Raw genomic sequence first — 23198 nt, 5'->3', positions numbered from 1 at the left:
TAAAAGAACATGAAAATAAAGAATATCTATTTACAGTATACACTAGAGTTTCAGGCACAAAAAAATTAGAATAACAGAGATGAATAGATTCACATGGATACAGAAAAACAGTACTTAATTAATCTCACTATATTTTCCTGACTGATCTAAAGAATTACTATTCCCTGATCACTTACTAGGGCAAGGCAAGATGAAGTAGGTGAGGAGTCCTCCTTTGTCAGGTTCCAAAAACAGAGAGCCTTGAAACTTCTTTCTCAACTGGTATTCAAACATCATTTTTGTCTTGGATTAGAGAATGGGATCACATACATCTGGTCATCTGACTTCTGGTTTCCATGCTACCCTCATTGCTAGAAACTGAACCAGAATTTAGCCCATCCTTGTTACCATACACACATATAGAGCTTTGCTGAGATGTGTTACAGCATCTGGAAGATACAAAACCATAAAACACTTCCACTCTTCCTACAGGAGTTAATAAACCATTCTCTGGCACAAGCATTTAGTCTCTGGTTGCAGTCAGAACTGTAAGATACAATCTTTATGGCCTAAACAAGGTAACTTAATTTCAGGATATTTTTCTAAAAGTTATCTGTGCTGAGCATAACCTCTTTTCTTCCAGTATCCTCTGTTAAAACATATATATTTCATCAGTTACAATACAGGCAGGACCCACTGTTGGTACATGTTTTTAACATAAGCAGCTTTACAAATACATTTTTTTCATCACAGGCATCTGTACAAATCAGCAGAACAATAAACACTCCAGGGATAAACAGCGTTTAACAGCAATGGATAAAATCCAAATAATATAAGAAAAACACCGAAACACGGCCATTATCATAAAACTGACAAAAGACTTTAATGCATAAAGGTAAACACTTTCACACAACTGATCGTGCTTCTTCAGACCATAAAAACCACTAAAATACACTATTAATTATACAGGCCTCATCACACAATTAATACAAAACAGACTATCAAAAACATCAACCAATTAGATATAGTACATTCATTTAAAGAGACTTATATCCTTTAAAACAGGCTTGATAGAGATACGCCCATTGATGCCTGGATACCTCTCAGCTTATAGGTTGACAATCCAGAACAATTCCCAATTTTCTGTGTAGTTCTTGATGTCACCACCCTGAGCACTAGGTGTAATAGTTTCTGTAACCCTGAAACCAAAAATATGTTCCCCCCTAGCTCTACACAATGTTTTGCTAAAGCATTATGTGCATCTGATCTATTAATACAATATTGATGTTCCCTTATAAGTTCCATGAGCAATCTGTTCATTTTCCCTACATAAAACAGCTGCAGGTCCTGCAGCTGGCTAAGTAGACCAAATTCCTACTCCTGCAATTAGCATAGGCTTTGAATCTATGTTCAATACTTGTGAAGGGATGGATAAAACCGGTGCAGGTATCTATGGACATACAAAAGTTACAGGACATACATTTATAGGTATCTACTACATTACTTTCACTTCTGTCAGAGTTGTTCCTTCTATAGCACAACTGTCTTTTAAGTGATTTTTTTTATTTTTAAAAATAAATCTAGGTTTCTCTCCTACTCTTAATCCTTCTTGTTGTTGTTGTCTTTCGGCTTTTCCCTGTTAGGGGTCGCCACAGTGGAACTCTGGTCCGCTAATGATTGGCAGTAGATTTTCATGAACGCTGAGGTGCCAGCTCGACGTTCAACCTTCAACGAAGGTACGCCCATTTACGCATGTCTTTCGAACGCCCATGTAAAATGGGCCAATTATTCTCTATAATGTATAAAACACTATTGATGTCAATAGTATAGTGAAGCAGTACAGGTACATTTCACAATGGGAGAACAAATATATATTACGCTCTGAATTTGCCTCTTGTGTTAAGTTCTACAAGAGGTTTGCGGATGATCTCTTTTTTTATTTGGACAGGCAGTGAAATACGATTGCTGGATTTTATTAGAATACATTAATGAGACCGTTCCATTTCTGAAATTTACTCATAGATATTCTAGGAGAGAGATGACTTTTTTAGATGCAAGTCTTCTTGTTGATGACTGTTATAGGCTTATGACTACTGTGTTCAGGATGAAATGTAGAAGGAATACCATGCTACATCAGAGTAGCATGCATCTTGGACACATCTTTAGGAATGTACTCAAGACATGCATGTGTCACGCCTGAACAATAAGGATGATGTGTTCGATGGCAATATTAAGCAGTTGAAAGGGGAATTTTGCAATAGAGGTTATAGAGAAAGAGAGGTAGATAAGGCATTACGAGAAAGCAATATATGTAGAAGGGATAGAGCTCGTCCTTTCTATTCTGAGAAAGCGATGCAGGAGACGAGTCAGCAACAGAGGTTTTACCTTCAAGGAGAAATGTACCTGTATTGCTTCACTATACTAGTGACATCAGTAGTGATTTACACATTATAGAGAATAATTGGTCCATTTTACATTTGGATGAAGGATTAAGCGGGGTCATAGGAGTGAAACCCAGATTTATTTTTAAAAATAAAAAAAATCACGTAAAAGACAGTTGTGCTATAGAAGGAACAACTCTGATAGAAGTGAAAGTAATGTAGTAGGTACCTATAAATATATGTCCTGTAACTTTTGTATGTTCATAGATACCTGCACCAGTTTTATCCATCCCTCCACAGGTATTGAACATAGATTCAAAGCCTATGCAATTTGCAGGAGTAGGAATTTGGTCTACTTAGCCAGCTGCAGGACTTGCAGCTGGTTTTATGTAGGGAAAATGAACAGGTCACTCATGGAACATATGAGGGAACATCAATATTGTATTAATAGATCAGATACACATAATGCTTTAGCGAAACATTGTATAGAGCTAGGGAGGGAACATATTTTTGGTTTCACGGTTATAGAAACTATTACACCTAGTGCTCAGGGTGGTGACATCAAGAACTACACAGAAAATCGGGAATTGTTCCGGATTGTCACCTTACAAGCTGAGAGGTATCCAGGCATTAATGGGCATACCTCTATCAAGCCTGTTTTAAAGGATAGAAGTCTCTTTAAATGAATGTACTATATCTAATTGGTTGATGTTTTTGACAGGCTGTTTTGTATTAATTGTGTGATGATCCCTGTATAATTAATACTGTTTTTTAGTGGTTTCTATGGTCTGAAGAAGCACAAAAAGTTGTATGAAAGCACTTACCTTTATGCATTAAAGTCTTCTGTCAGTTTTATGATATTGGCCGTGTTTCAGTATTTTTCTTATATTATTTGGATCTGTACAAATCAGTTTGATATACAAATTGCATATAATTCTTTACAAAGTTCCTGCTAGCTATGCTGGCATATGTTACACATCCACTGCCCTACTTTTCCTGGCATAGCTGGCAATACCTCACATCATCATATCTCTCCCCCCTTTGAAGACTCAAGCTAGTTTCTGAAATGACCCTTGAAAACAAAGCTTGAGAGGAATGAGCCTGTCTCAGAATACATTAACCTATACCCTGTTTAGAGAACTCATCTGTATTGGCATTGCTGTTCCAACTACAGTGCAGCACTGTCATATCATATGCCTGCCACCCTAGGCTCCACCACAGTAATTTGGCATTTTGCTGGCTAGCTCGATATAGCCATAAAGCCCCTCAGACTCCTCCTGCCTCCTGCTACAAATACTTAGCACAAGGACCTCCCTATCATGGTAAGGTTTCACCATATTAACATGGTACAATTTGTGCCCCTGCCTCCTGCCTAGCAGTTCTACCATGTAGTTAACATCACTGACCTTCCTTACCACTTTGAGGGGTCCATCCCAAGGTGACTGCAGCTTATTGTGTCTGACAGGAATGAGAACCATAACGTGCTGTCCCACAGCATACTCTCAGGCCTGAACATTCCTCCCATACTAGACCTTTTTCAGCTGTTGGGCTCCTGCCAGGTTCTCCTGGGCCAACCCCATGAGCTCCCTAACCATGCCCTGAGGTTTAAGACATAAGCCACAACAAACTCCTTGTGGGATTCACACTCACCCTCCCACTCATCATGAATCAAATCTGAAGGTCCCCTCACCCTATGCCCATACAGCAACTCAAAGGATGAAAAACCTGTGGATTCCTGGGCTACCTCTCTGAATGCAAACAGCAGATGAGGCAAAATGTATCCCACTCTCTCTTAAACTGGACTGCAAATGCCCGTATCATGGTCTTTAATGCAGAGTTTAACCTCTCCACAAGACCATTAGTCTGGGGATGGTAAGGGTTAATCTTTAGATGCTTCACCCCACAGTGCTTCCACAGACAAACCAGCAGGTCTGACATGAAATTGGAACTTCTGGTAGTAAATATTTCTCTAAGGAAACCTACCCTGCTGAAAATCTCTAGCAAAGCATTTGCCACCTTCTCTGCCTTGATGGAGGACAGAGTCACCACCTCAGGGTATCTAGTAACATAATCTACTACCACCAAGATATACTTCTTCCCTGTGAGACTTGAGCTGCTCAAAGACCCCACAATATCCATAACTACCCTCTGAAATGGCTCCTCCATCACAGGCAAAGGCATCAAAGGAGTCTTGACTTTGTCTACTGCCTTGCCTACTTTTTGGAACTGCTCACAGGTCCAGAAGTACCCTATTACATCCCTTGCAATCCTAGGCCAATAAAAGTTCTGCATAATACGTCCCTTGGTATGCTTTACGCCCATATGACCTGCAAAAGGAATGTCATGGGTTATCACTAGAAGTGCCAGACAGTAGGCTGTAGACACTACCAACTGCTGTATTACCTCAGCCTCTAGCCCTCCTTCAGGGATCCACTCTCTATAAAGTAACCCTTTATTCCATCATGCAGACTCTCTTCTTCCTTGAGAATCAGGTGCCTCAATAGCTACCTCCCTCAAGCATCTTAGTATAGGGTCAAAGAGTTGAGCCCCTCTCAACTCTGTTTTTGTAACTCTTTCCAGCACTCTTCCACAGGAAGTATGGTATCCTCTGACAGCAGTGCTACACTTTCAGCCTGCGTACTACCACTCACCTCTGCCCTTGCAGTCACTTTGTTCAAGGGAACATCAGTACCAACAAGCAGCTGTGGCTCACCTTCAGGCTCACTGATACAGGTTAGCTGCCTCCCTGAAATAGCCACCTCACCAGCCCTGACTTCAGGTGTGGGGTCTGTCTGGGTCTCCCCCAGGCTACCAGACCCACATGCCTGTCTCCAAACCTGACTGTGTGTAGCTGCATGCATCCTAGGTACTGAATTATGAAAATCATTCCCTATCAGGACATCTGCAGGGATATCCTCAAACACACCTACTTGCTTGTTTCCTTTTACACCCTCCCAATCAAGGTGAACCCTGGCCAAAGGCATTTGGAATGGGGTCCCTCCTAAAATTCTGACTGGATGGACTGCCCATGCAAGTACTGCTCCTCTTTAACCACTGCAGGCTTCACAATGGTTATGTCAGAGGCTGTGTCTTTCTTAGAGATGGCCTGTTTTCCATCCACTAAGATTAGATATAAACTCTACTGATAGTTTGGTACCCCTGTTGTCTCCATACAACTTACCACTGGCATACTGTTAATGGTGGACTCTGTTGGGGTGCTTTAGGCTGCTCACCATGGGTTCCCTTATATCCATGCAGCACTGGGTATCCCTTTCTTGTGCAGTGATGCCTTGCTTGCTAAGTAGAGATCCCACTTTTTTCTCCAGCGCATATGCAGAGTTACACTCTTGGTCTGCCAACCAGATTCTCATGTCCTCAGGCAAAGTGCTAAGGGCTTGTTCCCTCACCAAAAGGTCTGCCAGCCCTTCAAAAGTGGTGACCTGATATCCACTCACCAGCTATGAAAATAAGTGCTTAACTCATTAACATAATCACACACACTTTCATCTGCCTTGTGCCTACACCGACAAATATTTTTTTCTGTAAGCTTCAGATGTTAACTTAAAACATTCTAGTAAACAATGTTTGACTTTATCATAATTTAAACAATCAGTATCAGGCAATTTAGAAACAGCAGTTACAGTTTTACCATGGAGTAAGGGGGTCATGAACCATACCCAAAGCCCTTGGTCAACATCATACTGTTTACATACTCTTTCAAATATATGAATAAAACTATCAAAATGATCACCCTGTGTACATTGTGGAAGAAAGTTATTGACCTTTATTCATCCTGGGGTTCAGTTATTCCCTTCCCCATTATCTCCATGACCCTGGCAAAGAGTCAGCATGTCCCTCTCATGTTGATGCTGTTTCTCCTTTTCTTCAGCTTCCAAACATCGCAGTCTTTCATTCTCTTTGACTTCAAAACACTGCAGTCTCTCTTTTTCTTCAGCCTCCAAATGCCACCGTCTCTCTGCTGATTCTAGTTCCAAACATTTGGCCTCCAGTTCAAGCCTCTTTAACTCCAGGTGGATTTTTAAGTCCTCTGAGGAAAAGGTGAACTGCCCTGTTTCTGAAGGCTGAAAATTCTCAACAGACTGGCTATCCTCCTGGTTGCTAGTCTGAACTGCGATTAAGGCTGAAATCATTTCCTCCTTAATCAATCTGCCATGCACCAGTCCTTTGGCTTCACACACATTCATCAATTAGTTCTTCCTCAGCTTGCCATTATCTTCTGCTGACATCTTTAACTGTTTTCCCAGACTAAACTAAACTAACAAAAATAAATAAATAAAACTGTTCTGAAATTAAACTGAATGTTACCTTGTGGCTGCTTGAGAGTACATCCACCTTCAGTGGCAACTGCGTACAGGCTACAGTTCAATTAATATCCAAATCAGTGCTCACCAATATGTGACGTCCCCACACTGGGCTAGTAATCAAGGAGCCTGAATCTTCTCCACTGGCATTGGAGAGGGACATTTACTTGGAACCAAAATGGATGCACTTAGTATTTCCAGATACAGATCTCTGCATCAAGCACAATTTTTCCTTAACAGCACACAGGGAGCACACTTAGTCCAAGGTCTGTATTTCTCTCACTCTTTCTCTCCAGGGCCCCATTGAGACTCCCCACTGACACAGCTGCAGTGTTGAGTCCTCAGCCAAGTATCCAAGCCAAGTCCTCCAACACCCTCTCTGTGAAACCAGTACTTCAATTCCCTGCTCCAAACAGCTGACACATGCACACACACACTTGGCGATTTGATTTACACACACACACACACACACACACACACACACACACACACACACACACACACACACACCTGGGAAAGGCTGGCACAGATTTACTAGCTATGCCCCCTTCTGCCCATTGCCACTAGACACAGCAAAGCCAGCTAATCAAAAGCTCTTACAAGGGTACCCAATTATACTGAGTGAAACTAATACTAATACAAATGATAATGTTTGACCAGTGCAGTAAGGGTTTCAGGAGTGGCCACAGAGCCACCAAATATATATAAGTACTCTCAAGGGTTAAAATATTTTCTAAACGACCAGCCACATATATTTTGTAATAAATAATAAAATAATAAAATACTAAATATCTATTTGTAATGAACACCAGTTTTATTCACAGGAAATATTAAAATAACACAGGTGAATAGATTCACACAGATGCAAAAAACAGTACTTAACTAATCTCAATATATTTTCTTGACTGATCTAAAGAATTGTTACTTCATGGTCACTTACTAGAGCAAGGCAGGCTAAAGTAGGTGAGGGGGATCCTTCTTTGTCAGGTTCTAAAAACAGGGCCTTGAGACTTCTTTCTCATCTAGTATTAAAATATCATTTTTGTCATAGATTACAGAATGAGATCACATACTTCTAGTCATCTGACTTCCAGTTCCCATGCTACCCTCATTCCTAGAAACAGAAACAGAATTTAGCACATATGTGTTACCATACACAGAGATAGAGCTTTGCTGAGATGTGTTATAGCATCTAGAAGCTACAAAACCACTTCTACTCTTCCTACAAGAGCTAGTACACCATTCTCTGACACAGATATTTAGTCTCTGGCTGCAATCAGAACTGTAAGATACAATATTTATGGCCTAAACCAGGTAATTTAATTGCAGGATATTTTTCTGAAAGTTAGCTGGGGCTGGACTTAACCTCTTCTCTTCCAGCATCCTCTGTTAAAACATATACATTTAATCAGTTACAGTTCAGTCAGGACCCACTGTTGGTACATGGTTTAATGCAAGCATATTTACAAATACATTTTCAACGCAAATATCCGTACAAATCAGATTGATATAGAAATGATGTATAATTCTTTACAAATTTCCTGCTACCTATGCTGGCATATGTTATACATCCACAGCCCTACTTCTCCTGGCATAGCTGGCAATACAAAAGCCAGCAAAACAGGACCCAATGGAGATACTATTTTATTAAATAATACACAAGGACAGCAATTTAACACAGACCGGTTTCGGCTGGTAATCTGTACTCAGCCTTCTTCAGTGTGAAATGAGCATAGTCAAAGCTGTCAATTAAATACACTGCAAACAAATGTGATTGGTTAAAACTAAAACTTGTCATTCAACCCGGGTGGGTGACCTACATTTTTCCATCTGTTTTTTGCGGAAATATGATGTACATTTTTCATTGGTAAAATCATCTTTTTTTGACTCATCTCACTATATTAAGGTCGTTGCTACTCTGGATTGGGACAATATATTTTTTACATCAGGTCCAATTTTGGTGACTGTGCTTACGATTTAACATTTGGATTGTGCTCAGTTTTGAACAATGTTCGTGTTGATGCTTTTGTGAACTATTTACTGCCAGTGTTTCACACTATCGGCACCATTTTTCATCTGGGTGCGACATTAAGTTTTTTGACATTCATTTCAGGACAGACTTTATTCACAGCTTGAACCACCATTTTGGATTGCATCTTCTACATTACAGTTATGGACATTTTCGCATTTGTATATGAATGCTAAACCATTGTAAAATTTTTTTATTGCTTAGTGGTTATTAAGCTTTTTTAGGGATTTGGTATATGAATGTCTAACCATTGCATTTTCTATTTGTGAAGGGGTTACCAAGCTCATTCTATGGATGTGTTCATTATATTTCACTAGTTCATGTATGCACCATTTTTCAGATTAGCTCAGCTTTGATGTTTAGTCATCTATTAAGTGATTACATCATGTGCTATTGCCTATTTTTTCAATTTCATCTATACTTATGAGTTTGTTCAATTTATATTAGTCATATTTTGACTTGTAGACTGTTGATACACATCTATATTTCTGCAACACAGATTATATTGTCTATATGATTTCAGGACTTAATTACTAGAATTTTTTGGACCTTTTTGTGGGTCCCACTATTCAATAGGCATTTATCTATTTCAGTTTGTGATAATTTCATATCATTTACGAAATATTATTATTGTGATTATAGATCAAGCTACTCTGCCATTCCCCTTTTTTGATCTAGACATCATATATGCCATGTCTTATGATTGTTAATATTGGGGAGGGCTTAAATCATATTTCTTGATTGGTTCACCACATGACAGGTTTATATATTTACCCTGTTTTGACAATCTCCTTTTGTCTCCATTCATAGTCATTGGCCATTTAACCCCCCCCCACCCCATTTTTTGTATTTTTGTATTGATGATATTATTTTTTACATTCAGGGCCAGCATTTATTGGATACCATCCAATGATTTTGTCTGATTGGGTCTCTTTTCCTTTCTTTTCATTTTGTGGGCCCTAAGTACTTGTTGTTACTGATATTTCGCCATACCCCTGTTAATCATATAGGCTTTTGTCTATTTCATCTGTCTATGCCATGAGTGTGTCTCCTACTCTCTTTTTGTCTTTGACCCAACTATCCATTCATTTGGGCTTATATATTACCAGAGACGTAGTCCAGTTTTGGGTCTACAATTGTCTTTGGCTCTAGACGTAGCCTTGTAGCTATTATTGTCTTTCTTAATTTACTTTTTTCATCCATTTTCATGGAGTTGATGAGTCTTGTCTCTGGGTTATCCTCTGATAGAGAGGATCTGAGTGCTTTTGGTTTGGGTCTCAACCATGATGTGGCCAACAATGGGGAACCTATGGGGTCTGAAACGACCTGTAATTTGGCATTTGACAAACTTCATAAACATTTAAGATTATTGCGTTCCAACGTTTGGCATGCTAAACTTTTTAAAGCATACATTGCCAAAAACATCACCCCACATGGCCTAAGAGTAAGAATTCAACCCTTAGTTGCTGATATTGATGACGATTTATCGTCTGAATGGGCTGAGATCCAACACCAGGCCAGTATGTCATTTGTCAAGGCATTAAACAAGTATTATGAGCGTACAATCGACAAGGAAGTTAGCATTGTCTTGGGCCTTGCCAATGATGTAATACCCTTTGAAAAGGAATCTTTTTTTACTAAACATTTGAATAGGGTTGCTTCTGACCTAAACAATCTGGAGACACAACTCAAGACTAAGAAAACACAGAAATTTAACAGGGATATGACGGACTATCAGGGCAACAATCCTTTTGGTTCTAACAAACAGGTTAAATTTAATATTCCACATAGTCGTCTCATTAAAAGGAAAAGACCCAAATCAATCTTAAAAAACAATTTGGTTTCTGATACTGGCTCCTCTACTGAAGAATTTACTTCTGCCCCAAGAGTGAATTGCAGACTGTATCTGGTTCACCTACCCCCAAGCGATCACTCACAGGGGCCCCTTCAGGATCGGGTACAAAAGAGTGGGGAGGAAACACAAAGGCCGTCACCGACATACAAGGACTTTTACAACTTGTGATGATGAAGTAAATTCACATATGTACAACAATGTTTTAATTCTTTCCAGTTATAATTTATCACCCCTTGAAGTTAATATTCTCAATAAAGGTCTTATATTTGTTCCCGTTTTTTTTTTTTGTTACTGAAGATTCATTTGCACAAGATGTGTTATCATTTTGCAGATTGCTCAGTCTAAGATTATTTTTTGGTTGTACTAATGGTTTTGATGTTTCAGAGAAATTCACTTATCATAAATCTCAATTCAACCCACCCATGCATCCCGTTGTTTCTCAGTTTCAAAATAATGTTTTAAAGGATCTCCATTACGTGCACTCTGCATCTGATATCCGATCCAATAATATCACAATGACAGAACAACAAGCGATCAGGAATTTACAAAACAATCACAACATTGTAGTTATCTCAGCAGATAAAGGGGGTGCTGTTGTGGTCCTGGATTGGCATGATTACAATCAAGAAGCCCTCAGGCAACTATCTGATGAAAAATATTACCCCAAAATGATCATAAATCCCACATCCAGATTTCAAAAAGAAATTGCAGAATTTCTTTCACATGCCAAAGATGCTTCTATCATTGATGCTAATCTCATGCTACAATTGTTAGTTTGCGATTCATCCAATCAGTACATATATTTCTTGCCCAAAATGCACAAGGACCCCACACACCCACCAGGGAGACCGATTGTATCAGGCAGGGGTTACTTTACTGAACCTCTTTCACTGTTTTTGACTGATAAATTGAAACCCTTATTACCATTTATTCGTTCACGCCTAAAGGATATAACCAACTTTCTACAGATTATTTCCGATACACAACTGGAACCTGACTGGCGTATGTGCACTTTAGATGTAAGTGCTCTATATACCAACATCCCCCATTCTGGTGGATTAGAAGCCTTATCATACTGGTTGGAAACTTCTGGACTATACTCATGTGAATTTAATGAATTTTTATTAGATATGGCATCCTATGTCCTGACAAACAATGTTTTTTTCTATCAAGATGTCTGCTACTGGCAAACCAAAGGTACCGCAATGGGCTCTTCCTTCGCGCCCATCTATGCTGATCTTTTTATGGCCTATTTGGAGAAGGATTTGATCTACAACAGCAGTAACAACACATACTTGGAACATCTTGATATTTGGCGACGATACCTTGATGATTGTTGGGCAGTATGGAAGGGAGATCTTGAAGGGTTATTTGAATTCCTAACATATCTTAATAACAACCGATGGGACATACATTTTACTTTACACTATGATTACAACAACATTACATTTTTAGATGTTTCCATCAACAGATTACCCGATCATACCTTAGGGACTAAAGTTTTTAGGAAATATCCAGAATATAACACTATACTACATGCCTCCAGTTTCCATCCCCCACACATTTGTAAGAACATACCCAAATCTCAATTTATCAGATTAAAACGCATTTGTTCTGATAATACATCCTATAGTGAACAAAGTAAAGACCTCATTCATCGTTTTAGGACTAGGGGCTGCAAGATGGGCCATGTCTTTGATGCCATACACCAAGTGGGTAACATGGATAGGGAAGATCTTTTAACATATAAGACTAATTATAGCCCTTCATCCCAACCCCTCAGGTTTACCACCACATATGGCAGAAATTCGGACAACCTTATCCAGAGTATCCAAAGACATTGGAATTTGTTATTATATGATACTGATTTATCCACCATTGTCCCCAACCATTGTCTTTTTTCATTTCGAAAAGGTAGAAATCTTGGCAGCACCTTCAACCACTACAAACATGGACATGACTTAGATAACCCTGAACCGATTCAAACTACTCTTACTGGATCCCTTCTTATGGGATGTCACCCCTGTGGACATTGTATTAATTGCAACAAGATATCAAAAACAAAAGAATTCACTAGTAGGAATTCTTCTATCGTATATGATATCAAGTTCTTTGCCAATTGTAGTTCAGATTGGCTTATTTACTTAGCCACATGTTCATGTGGGGCCTTTTATGTAGGTCAGACTTCAAGGCCCCTCAGATTGAGAATTTCAGAACACATTAGTAACATCAAAAAAGGCAGAATCAACAATGCTCTATTTAAACATCAGCTATCACACCCCTCAGCTTCCTTTATGTTCACTATTATTGACATGATTCGTGGCAAAAAATCGAATAAAATGGGTTGGCACTCATTACTAAATTCCAAAGAGAAAAAATGGATTGTGAAGTTGGGTGGTCTTTTCCCACCCGGGTTGAATGACAAGTTTTAGTTTTAACCAATCACATTTGTTTGCAGTCTATTTAATTGACAGCTTTGACTATGCTCATTTCACACTGAAGAAGGCTGAGTACAGATTACCAGCCGAAACCGGTCTGTGTTAAATTGCTGTCCTTGTGTATTATTTAATAAAATAGTATCTCCATTGGGTCCTGTTTTGCTGGCTCTTGTTTTCTTTTTGATTTGTTGCTCCTTTGAGCCATGCAGTTGCTTCCGTGCAAACTTTTTTTGTACTGCTATAGCTGGCAATACCTCACATCATCACAGTTACAACCATGCTTGACATCCCACGTTACCAAATGTGTCATGCTAAAGTTTGAAGTTTGACTAATAAAATAAATAAGATAAATGTTGTCTGCTCAGTAAAGAATAATGACTTGGTTGCAATTACTGACTCATGGAATAGTGAAGAAAGATAGCTTCCTGGATATCAGTCATTTAACTGCTTGAGAAATAATAGAGTAAGAGGAGGAGTGGTTAGTTTTTGTGGTCTGATGGCTAAATGTTATGGTGTTGGAAGTGGATCTTCATTTAAAATTGATTTTTGTTGAAGTATTAGTTGGTGGCTTTGGTTTCCCACTGCACTTATTAGCTTGTTATAAAAGCCTGACATTATCAAGCACTGATCAGTTATGGTATATTGATGGCTTGGTCAACTTTCTGACTTATGTTATCCTGATAACATTATGTAACAACAATGTCGGAGGATGAATTTTATGAGTTATGCATATTACACAATTTGACTCCGATGATTGATTTTCCCACCAGTTCAAAACATATCTTAGATCTCTAACTTACAAACATTCCAGATAACATTTATGAGATCAACTGTTTCCACTAGGCAGTTCAGACCACTTAGCGTTTCAATTTAATATAATAACTAAAGCTTTTCGTACAATTCAACAAAAGAGTATTTTTGACTAGTCTAAGCTTTTTGATCTGAATACTGTAAATCATATAAATTCTAGGGACTTGAATTCCTCCAAGGGAAATAGTGTTGTGAATAAATGGCAAGACTTTGAAAACATCTGTGAAGTTCTTTTCTCTGGATGTAAGAAAACAATAACAGTTGACTGAAGACTAAACCTGCATGGAGGAATACTGTTCATATTAAACTTCTGAGGAAAAAGAGGTAAAAATTTACATTCTGAAAGAGGTTCATAAGAAATAATTCAAAGCGGGCCTATAATTTAGTTTCCAGAAGGTTAAATGCCACTTTGAGATTAGCAAAAAATAAATTTAAAGATAATTTATCCCTTGTTCTAAGAAATTTTATTCTTACATTAGATGCATTAGTAATGAGGTTAAATCTTTTGGACCAATTTCTGTTTGAGATGAAGTGCTGAACATTGGAGAATTATTGCAAAATTTGCACAAAGTGCACTTCTTGGCAGAAGATGTTACACTGTTTGACCATGTGTCTGATATTAGAATTTTATTAGAAGATGATTGTATGTGTCGAGTGTGACATTCAGTTATATCCCACCAGACTGCCACCAATTAAATGTGACGTCCATTACTATCTTGGATCAGTAACCAAGGAGTTTCAATCCTCACTACTGACTCCAATGTGAGACTGTCACTTAAACAGGAGTAATATTTCACATATAAGAGCACAACAGCAACATTCTCAATAATCTGGGACTGAACTGTATACTTCTGCCACCCCTAATGTTACTCCTTATTACACACTTCAGAGTGATGTGTCCCAGTTTAAAACCTCTGATGCACTCACACTCAAAATAAATTTAAATCTCACACATCCACACACTTCTGGGAAAGCCTGGCACAGGTTTCCAGCTGTGTCTCTTCCCCAAAATAAAATGGTAATGCTGCCACCAATCAGAGTGTCTTCATGCTTTTCTAAAGGGGTGTCCAATTATGAAGATTAAATATCAAAATAAATGATAGCTATGACCAGAGCAGCCAGGCCTTCAAGGGGACCTGGGAAGTATCAAACAGGTATAAACACTCTCTGATCTCTAAAGAAAAAACACACTGATTTCCAGCCACAATGTAAAATCATGTAAAACATTTCACAATAAATAAAATGATTACAGGAATGTAAATCAATAACTTTCAATAAATACCAGAATTTGATCACCAGAAATATAAAGTTAAACTGTAAGATTGAAGTCCATTATTCTAGAAAAACTATCTTAATAACTAAGCTTTCCTAATCTAACTAGAGAATACTGTCCCTGAACTAGTTTAAAACATAACAGCAAGGCAAAGGCAGGTGTACAGTTTTTGGCAATTTTGATTTTCTTTGGGTATCACTGCACAGCACTGTAATTGACTGCAACTCTTCACAAACAGCTGCTCTTCACGAACTGCTTAGCATTGACTAACTGCTCAGTACTTGATTAACTGCACAGCTTAACATTCTCAACTGTCTTATTTTAAAAGTAACAGTCAGCTGTTTGAAAAATTTCTTTTTTCCTGTCAATCAGCAGTTCAAATAATCACCTAGCAACCAAGAACATTCCAATGACATCACCTACTGTTCAGCTGATTCTCCACAGTTTGTACTTTAGAATGTCCCTCACAAATGTGTGCAATTAGAAGTGTATCAAAACCCTGACAGAGTCTTTGGACATTCTGCGTAAACAGGGAAATAACATTTTAAAAACTTATTTACATTAGACATGCTGACATACAATACAAGTTAATCTGAGAATATACACAAATCTTCTGCCAGACATCGTAACACAGATGACAGTGTTTTCATTTTCATCATGCCTAGTTTTCAATTTGACCTCTGCACAAACATCTCAGAGCTGTATTAAACAGGGTAGTGGCATGGGACCTAATAATATTCTAGGCATTTTATAGACATATTGCAGTAAGTATATTTTGGCTACTATCTCTTGATGTTTTAATAACCTGTTGTATTCTGGTAATGTCCCTGCTAATTGGAAACTTGCAGACATAATGCCAATTCATAAGGGGCCCAATGAATAATATAAGTAATTCTAAACCTATCAGAGTTTTGTGAGGTGGCTACTTTCCTTTCTTAATCAAGAATTTCAGGAATGTTTAATGGACCTCACTCAACATGGCTTCATAAAAACATTCTTTGTTTGCTAATTTAATTGAATTTTATGACCCAATGGCTGTTGCCTTAGATATGGGCATACCTATAGTGGTGGTCTATTTGCATTTGTCTAAAGCTTTTGACAGTGTCTCTCATTCTGTTGTCATCAATGCCATGCTCAAACCCAAAGTTAATCCATACATTGTTCACTGGATGGCTAACTGGCTTTGTGGTAGATTGCAGAGAGTAAGGAGAGGAAATGTTACATCTAGTTGGCTTGAAGTTAACAAAGAAGTCCTCCAGGGTTGTAGGTCCAGTATTTTTCTACCTGGTACTTTCATTTATTCCTAAGTTATCTAATGTTTGGATGGCCAAGTATGTGGACAATATTAAACTAGGTTGTGTTATTACATGGATGGAGGATATTGACCATTTCAACACTTAAATGTATTTGGTGGCTGAATGTTTAGACTTCACTGGACTTAAAGTTAATAAGAATAAATGCACTGGTTTGCATTTTGGGAAACCAGAGGTTAAATATCAAATAAACTTAGCTCTGCACCAGTTACAGAAATTGACAGAATATAAGGATTTATGTATTATTATGTATGCTAATTTTAAGTATAGGGCTAATGCTTTAAAAGTTAAAGCTAAGGCATTAAAAGTTATTGGATTAATTTTTAAGAACTTTACAACAAGAAATAATGATTGTATTTTGAGGTTGTTCATAACATATGTTCAAACAATCATATACATGTTGTTTTACTCATTTTACTTCTGCAAGAAAGCTGATCTTCATGCTTTAAAAGGTATTTAATGAAAATCTGCAAGCCCTATCATTACTTGTAGAGCAAAATCATGCCCATCTAGACTGGAAAGTCTAGGCATCCTGTTTATTGTGTTACAGATATTTGAGGGGTAAACATTATTTAGCCTACAGAGGGCTCTGGATTGAAGAATACTGATCTCCACTAAATATTGAATTGTTGAATACAAGCATATTAGCAGGGGTTCTGAGGAACAAAATCATAGCGATATGCCAAAATCACAGTATTTGAGAGGTAGGTATGCTCACCCCAGCCCAGATTCATACCCAGGTCTTAGCTTGTATTTTGTAGTTTGTGTGAATTATAATGAACTAGAAGACAGAATCTAGAGAACTTCCAAGATGGCTGCACACTGAGTAATAGCTTAATTTCAGGTCTCCCAGTGTGAAAACAGAAACTCAGAAGAGACAGACAGTGAGCTCTTTTTGGGGTATATTTCAGTAACTGGCTATTAAGTGCACTGCCTGGATGCCAGAAGAAATGAAATTCATTCAGAGAACCTAAAAGAAAATCAACGACAAAAGGTGAGGAAGAAACACTGATTGTTAAGAATTCTGCAGCTGCTCAGCAAAAAGCAGTGCAAGCTCCAGCTTTGGTGCAAGACATGACTTCCAGCAACTTAGAAGAAAAAATATGTCAAATGTACTCAGAGCTGATTAAAATAAATGAAACACTGATGGAGTATATCAACTCAAATAACAAAAGGCAGGATAAATGGAAGAGGGTTTAAATAGATGTTCAGATGAGATGATACAACTACAAAAATCAGAGCATGAAATGAAGAAAAGGCTTGCTGAATATGAGTCTGCTCAAGAAGAGATGTTTCAAAAAATAATAGAATTAAAGGACAGAGCACACAAGGAAAACCTGATATTTTTTGCTGTAACAGAGAAGCTGGAAATAACTAACTGTATTAATTTTATGAAAGCACAAATAAGTAACTAGATTGATATCCCACAGCAGGAGTTGTTAATTGAAAAGGCACATCTTGTGTATGCTCCAAACCTGGCATTGAGAAAACAATCTAGACCTTTAATAGTAAAGATACAATCCTACCAGCAGAAGGAGTTGATTCTGACAAAACTGTGGCAGAAGGACAAAGTTTTTAAAGTGGGAGACAGTAGAGTGTTTGTGGAAAATGATTACTCACTGTACACCAGCCAGAAGATGAATACATTTATTCCATTAATCAGGGAATGTTTAGAAGAAGGCAAGAGATTCAAACTGCTGTATCCAGCTATCTTTAATATATTTTTCCCTGGAGGGTCAAAATCATTTTTTGATGCAGAACATGCTAAGGAGGACATACAAAAGTATATCCAATAAAATGTGAGCTGTGAAATATGAGATTCTGCTTCCTGTTCTTCTGGTAATAAAGACCACAGAGAGACTGTGCCAGTGAAATCTTTTCCAGTGTTTCAACAGAAAATGCTTGAGAGACAGAAAAAAGCACAATAGTTGACTATAAGAAGTGAGAGTACACTGGAAAGGAAGCAGAAACTGGATTTGGGAGATAGAGATAAACAGGAATAAAATCAGCAACTTGGAAATTGGCAAATAAATGTGGGGTTATAAAGCATTAATTATATTTGTGAAACTTGAGAAAACAAGAAAACCTGGAAATATTGGAATTTTTTTGACTTTGTTAAACTTGTAGTAAACTCTTAAGCATATGCCCTACTTCATGTCATTAATGTTTAGAGGAACACCTAGGAGGGGGGAAGAGGAAGGAAAGAGTTATCTGTAAGTAAAACAAACGTTTGTTCTTCACAGTAATATTTGTATATTGCATGATATCTGCATGCTATAACATAGTTTTCTCGATTATTTTCAAGTGTATTTTTTCCTTCTTTTCTCTTACTCTTTGTTCAGTTTTAAGAAATGTAGGTGATGCAATGTAAAAAAAAAAGAAGAAAAGCCTGTTCAAAAGAGTATGATGCAAGAGAAAATTATGTGATTTTGTTTTCATTATTGCATAGGGGAATGACTGGATTAAGGCTCTTGGCTTTATCTAGCAACAAGTTTTAAGAGAAAGCAAATAAATAAAAAGAACACAATAATATAATAAAGATCTTCTCTAACAAATAAATAAATACTTGTAGAAGCAACTCTGCATCTAGTTCTCATGTATCCATGGTGACAACCTGATAAAGAGTAATAAAACAGAATACGTCTTTCTTTTAATGGCTTTCTTTCAATGGCTAGGAGATAATGTTTTCTGAAAGCATTTAAGTGTTTTCTCATTCTGGGAGAGCAATTAAGATAACACAAAACCAGACAGCACTTAGTTGAAGCACAGGTTGTGCCATGTATCTTAGCATGGATAACAAACATTTTAGGTTAACAAAAGTCTCTGATTGTGGCTGTCAGCTTGGGGCAATTTTTACTATTAGGAAGGTAAACCTTCAATATTTGAAGATATACATAGCTTTGTGTGTTAATATCAAGTTAATAGGTTTTGGGGTATATTTGGGGTGTATTTTTGAGGGCTTTCAATAAAACAAAACATTTTGTAAGATGTGATGTAGGCTCAAATGGATATGATAAGAAACAACTATATAAAACACCAACCTACCAAACATTAGTTTGTACATGTAACACAAAAACTGGAACTAGATACTTAACAAAAAACTGTTACAAATAAAAGGTGGGAATACTAACTTTTTAACACAATGAGCATTTTGGTATTATGTTTAAATGTTAATGGTCTCACAGATGTATACAAAAATGAAATATTAGTGAACTATATTAAAAAATGTATAATGCAAATAGTTATGCTACAGGAGACACATTTGTAAAGAACTGAACATGTGAATTTGATAATGAAAGATTTTCAGGACAGTTATTCAGCAGAATACCTGGGACAAAGGAAAAGAGGAGTACTTATATTAATTGAAAGAAGAGCTTCAATAGTGATAGAAGAGGATAAAAAGGACAATATATATATATAGCTATGTAGTACTTAGAGGTTACTAGCAAGGGAAGAGGATTACTCTGGCGTGTATTTATATTCCACCTAAAGCTGCTATAATGGAGCTTAAGACAGTTCTGGGTGAAATAATCAGTTTCAGTTGGAAATATTATTTATAGGTGGAGACTGGAATTTGATTTGCAGCAGGGACAATGTGCCTGTGGGACCCAGAAGGGAAAATATAACAAAGAAGGGTGGATTTTTAAAGAATTTATAAAAATATTTAACATGGAAGATGTGAATTCAGTAGTAAGAGTTTGGAGTAATTTTACATACTACTCCCCAGGAAACATAAACTGGGCTAGGCTAGACAGAACTTACATTTCACAGGAACATGTGCATTTAATTGAATGTTTTGATATACGTCCAATAACTATTTTAGATCACACACCAATAATAAGTAAAAGAAAAAGCAGGGTAATGAAATAAAAATGAGACACTGGCACTTTCTCACCTATCTGTTACAAAGAAAGGAATTTAAGGAATGGGTAGTGGAAATCATTTGGGAGTTATTAAAAAAGACAGAAATGTATTCTGAAAATATAGATAGAGAGTGTGATATAATTAAAATGGAGTTTAAAAATAGGGCGGAAATAAAAAAGAGAGAGAGATGGTAAGAAGCAATAAGAATTATTTAGAGGGAGTGACAAATGTTAAAGTGTTGCAAAATAGGGGGGATCTCACTTAAAAGAAGAGGAGCAATTGCAGACTACTAAGCAAATAAATGATTACCTTGATAAAATACATGAGTTTAGAAGGATTGCTAAGCAACTGGTTTTTGATAATAATGTCAGAGCACAAAATCATTTAGTGCAATGACTCAGGAAGCTTAGGGGAGCCTATAACAAGGAAGATAACAAGAGATCCTGTAGAGATACTAGAAATATTTTGAAACTTTTATGAAAGTCTGTGTAAAGCAGAGAAATGTGGACATCAATAAAAGGTACAAATGGAAGTGTTTATGGAAGAATTGAATATGCCAAGGTTCGAGGTAGGTGAGGCTCAGTTACAAATAGGTAGGATAGGAGGAGATGCGATAAAAATTGTGATGTATAAACAATCAATAGGAAAGTCCCCAGGAATAGATGGTTTTCCTGAGGAAATTTGGAAGCTAGGAGGGAAAAAATGATAAAGATCTGGATGGTTTTAACAGTATTTTAAGAGGAGGAGAAGAACAAATTTCCTGCAAGAAAGCAGCAGTGGCGATAATATCTAAAGAGGGTAAAGACCTATCAGATCCAGATTGATACAGGGCCATTTCAATCCTACACCATGATTATAAAGTGTGTATGTCTCTAATGACTAAAATAATGGCCAAGATTATGTCAAAATTGATAGATATGGATCAATGTGGTTTTGTGGAGTGGAGGCAAACATTTGACAGCATTAACAGAACATTGATGATCCAGAGGGAAGCTGATTGTAAGGAAATACTACTGTTGTTGATGGGTCTTGGTGCAGAAAAAGCATTTGACAAGGTAAGATGGGAGTTTATGAGCAGGGCAATGGAAGCATTTGCATTTCCTGATAAAATTATAAGATTGTTTAGGAGGGTATGTGAGGGATCAGAGGTGAAAATTAAAGTGGGTGGGTTCCTCTCTCAGAATTTCTGTGTAAGCAGAGGAACCAAGCAGGGGTGTCCTCTTTGCCCCCTTGTTATTTGTACTATATTTAGAACCACTGGCAAAAATAATAAGAGACTCAGAAATTCAAGGATATAATCTGTATGGGTCTTATTTGCAGATGACATTATTGTATACCTGATAAGAGCAGAAAAGGACATTTTGCTGTTGTGGAGCATTTTGAAGCAGTTTCAAATCTTTTCAGGCTAGAAAATTAATAAAGCTAAAATAAATACAATAGTTGTAAATTATGCACCCACACATGAATTGATTCATCAATATCCTTATTTAAGGGGACATGATCAAATGAAGTATTTAGGAGTATGGATTAAAAAGGATACTGGTGTGGCAGCTAAGTATATGTGGTTAGAGGGTAAACAAAAGATACTACAAAACAGAGAAATTAGAAGCTCTGTTAAATGGATATGGATAGCAAGATACAACCATTTAAAATATTTTTTGTCCATTTAGTTTTATAAACAGATCAGGCATATTTTTATCAACCAAAGGAGAATTTGTGGAGAGCAATTAATAAATAGCTGAAGGATTTTATCTGGGAGAGGAAGATGGCAAAGAGTCAAGTGGGATAAGTTGATTCTTCCAACTGAAAAAGGCAGTTTGGGATTACCCAATTTGAAGGGATATTTTAGAGCTACAAAGTTAAGGCTCCTATAGATGGCACAAGCAGAAACCTGTAATTTAAAGTAGAATGGGATGATGAAACAGGGGGAAGCTCAAAAAACAAGGAGAAACTAGGATTTTGGATGCAAATCCTTAACGGGAATAACAATAACCATGCAGAATATTATATTTATAAAGTAGCAGAAAGTATTCTAAGGACTAAGCCAACATGGGTGTGGTGAAAGGAGATTCTGCTGATGGGAATGACTATAAATAGGGATACAAACAATAGGCAAGAGGGGGTTGGAATTTATTGGAGAAAACTGGTAAAAGAACCAAGGTTTTGGGAACAAATAATTGAGAGGGAAAATTAATAGAGTGGGAAGATGCCAATAATTTATTTGGAATGCAGAATAAAGATTACCTTTCATACCAAGAATTGATTTCAAAGTATAGGCAAAGAGAAAGAAATGAGGAATCCTAAGTGAAATAGCAGTGCTGGTAGAATTTTCAGTAGAATCTAGAACAGAAGTTGCTATTAGAAATGGAATAATTAGTAGAGCATAAAAAATATAGCACATTAACTATATGAATCACTCAGAGGAGGTTAGAAAGGATTGGGAATAGAGATTGGGTAATTCACAAAGAAATAATGGGGGATATATGTATGACTCTCAAATATGCAACAAAGTCTAGAACATTTTGGATCTTTGCTTGGAATTGTTTACATAGGTATTTTTATTCCACAAGTAGACTCCAAAGAATTTTTCCTCAGGTAAACAGCAAATGTTGGAGGTGTGATGGGGAAGAAAGAGATAAATGGGAACATGTTTTCTGGGAGTGTATTGAGTTGGCAGACTTCAAAGATTCCCAGCAGACTACTCTGTCAGGGATACTAGGTGAGCAAATTGATGCGACTTAGGAAATTATTTTTTGAGCTGTGATACAGAATTAGAATTGCATAGACATAGTTAAGCCTTGCTGTGTCTAATTATGGTGGCTGCCAAAAAAAGCATTTACTAGAAAATGGAAATCAAAGTCTAAACCAATTTTACTAGAAGCAATGAATACAGTAACAGAGAAAAAAACTTTAATTGGAACCTTTAGGAAAGGG

This window comes from Protopterus annectens, chromosome 2.part0 (genome assembly GCF_019279795.1).
Source record: "Protopterus annectens isolate FY-2018-M chromosome 2.part0, PAN1.0, whole genome shotgun sequence".
Lineage (NCBI taxonomy): Eukaryota > Metazoa > Chordata > Ceratodontiformes > Protopteridae > Protopterus > Protopterus annectens.
The sequence above is the reverse complement of the archived record's forward strand: the minus strand, read 5'-3'. Positions refer to the sequence as shown.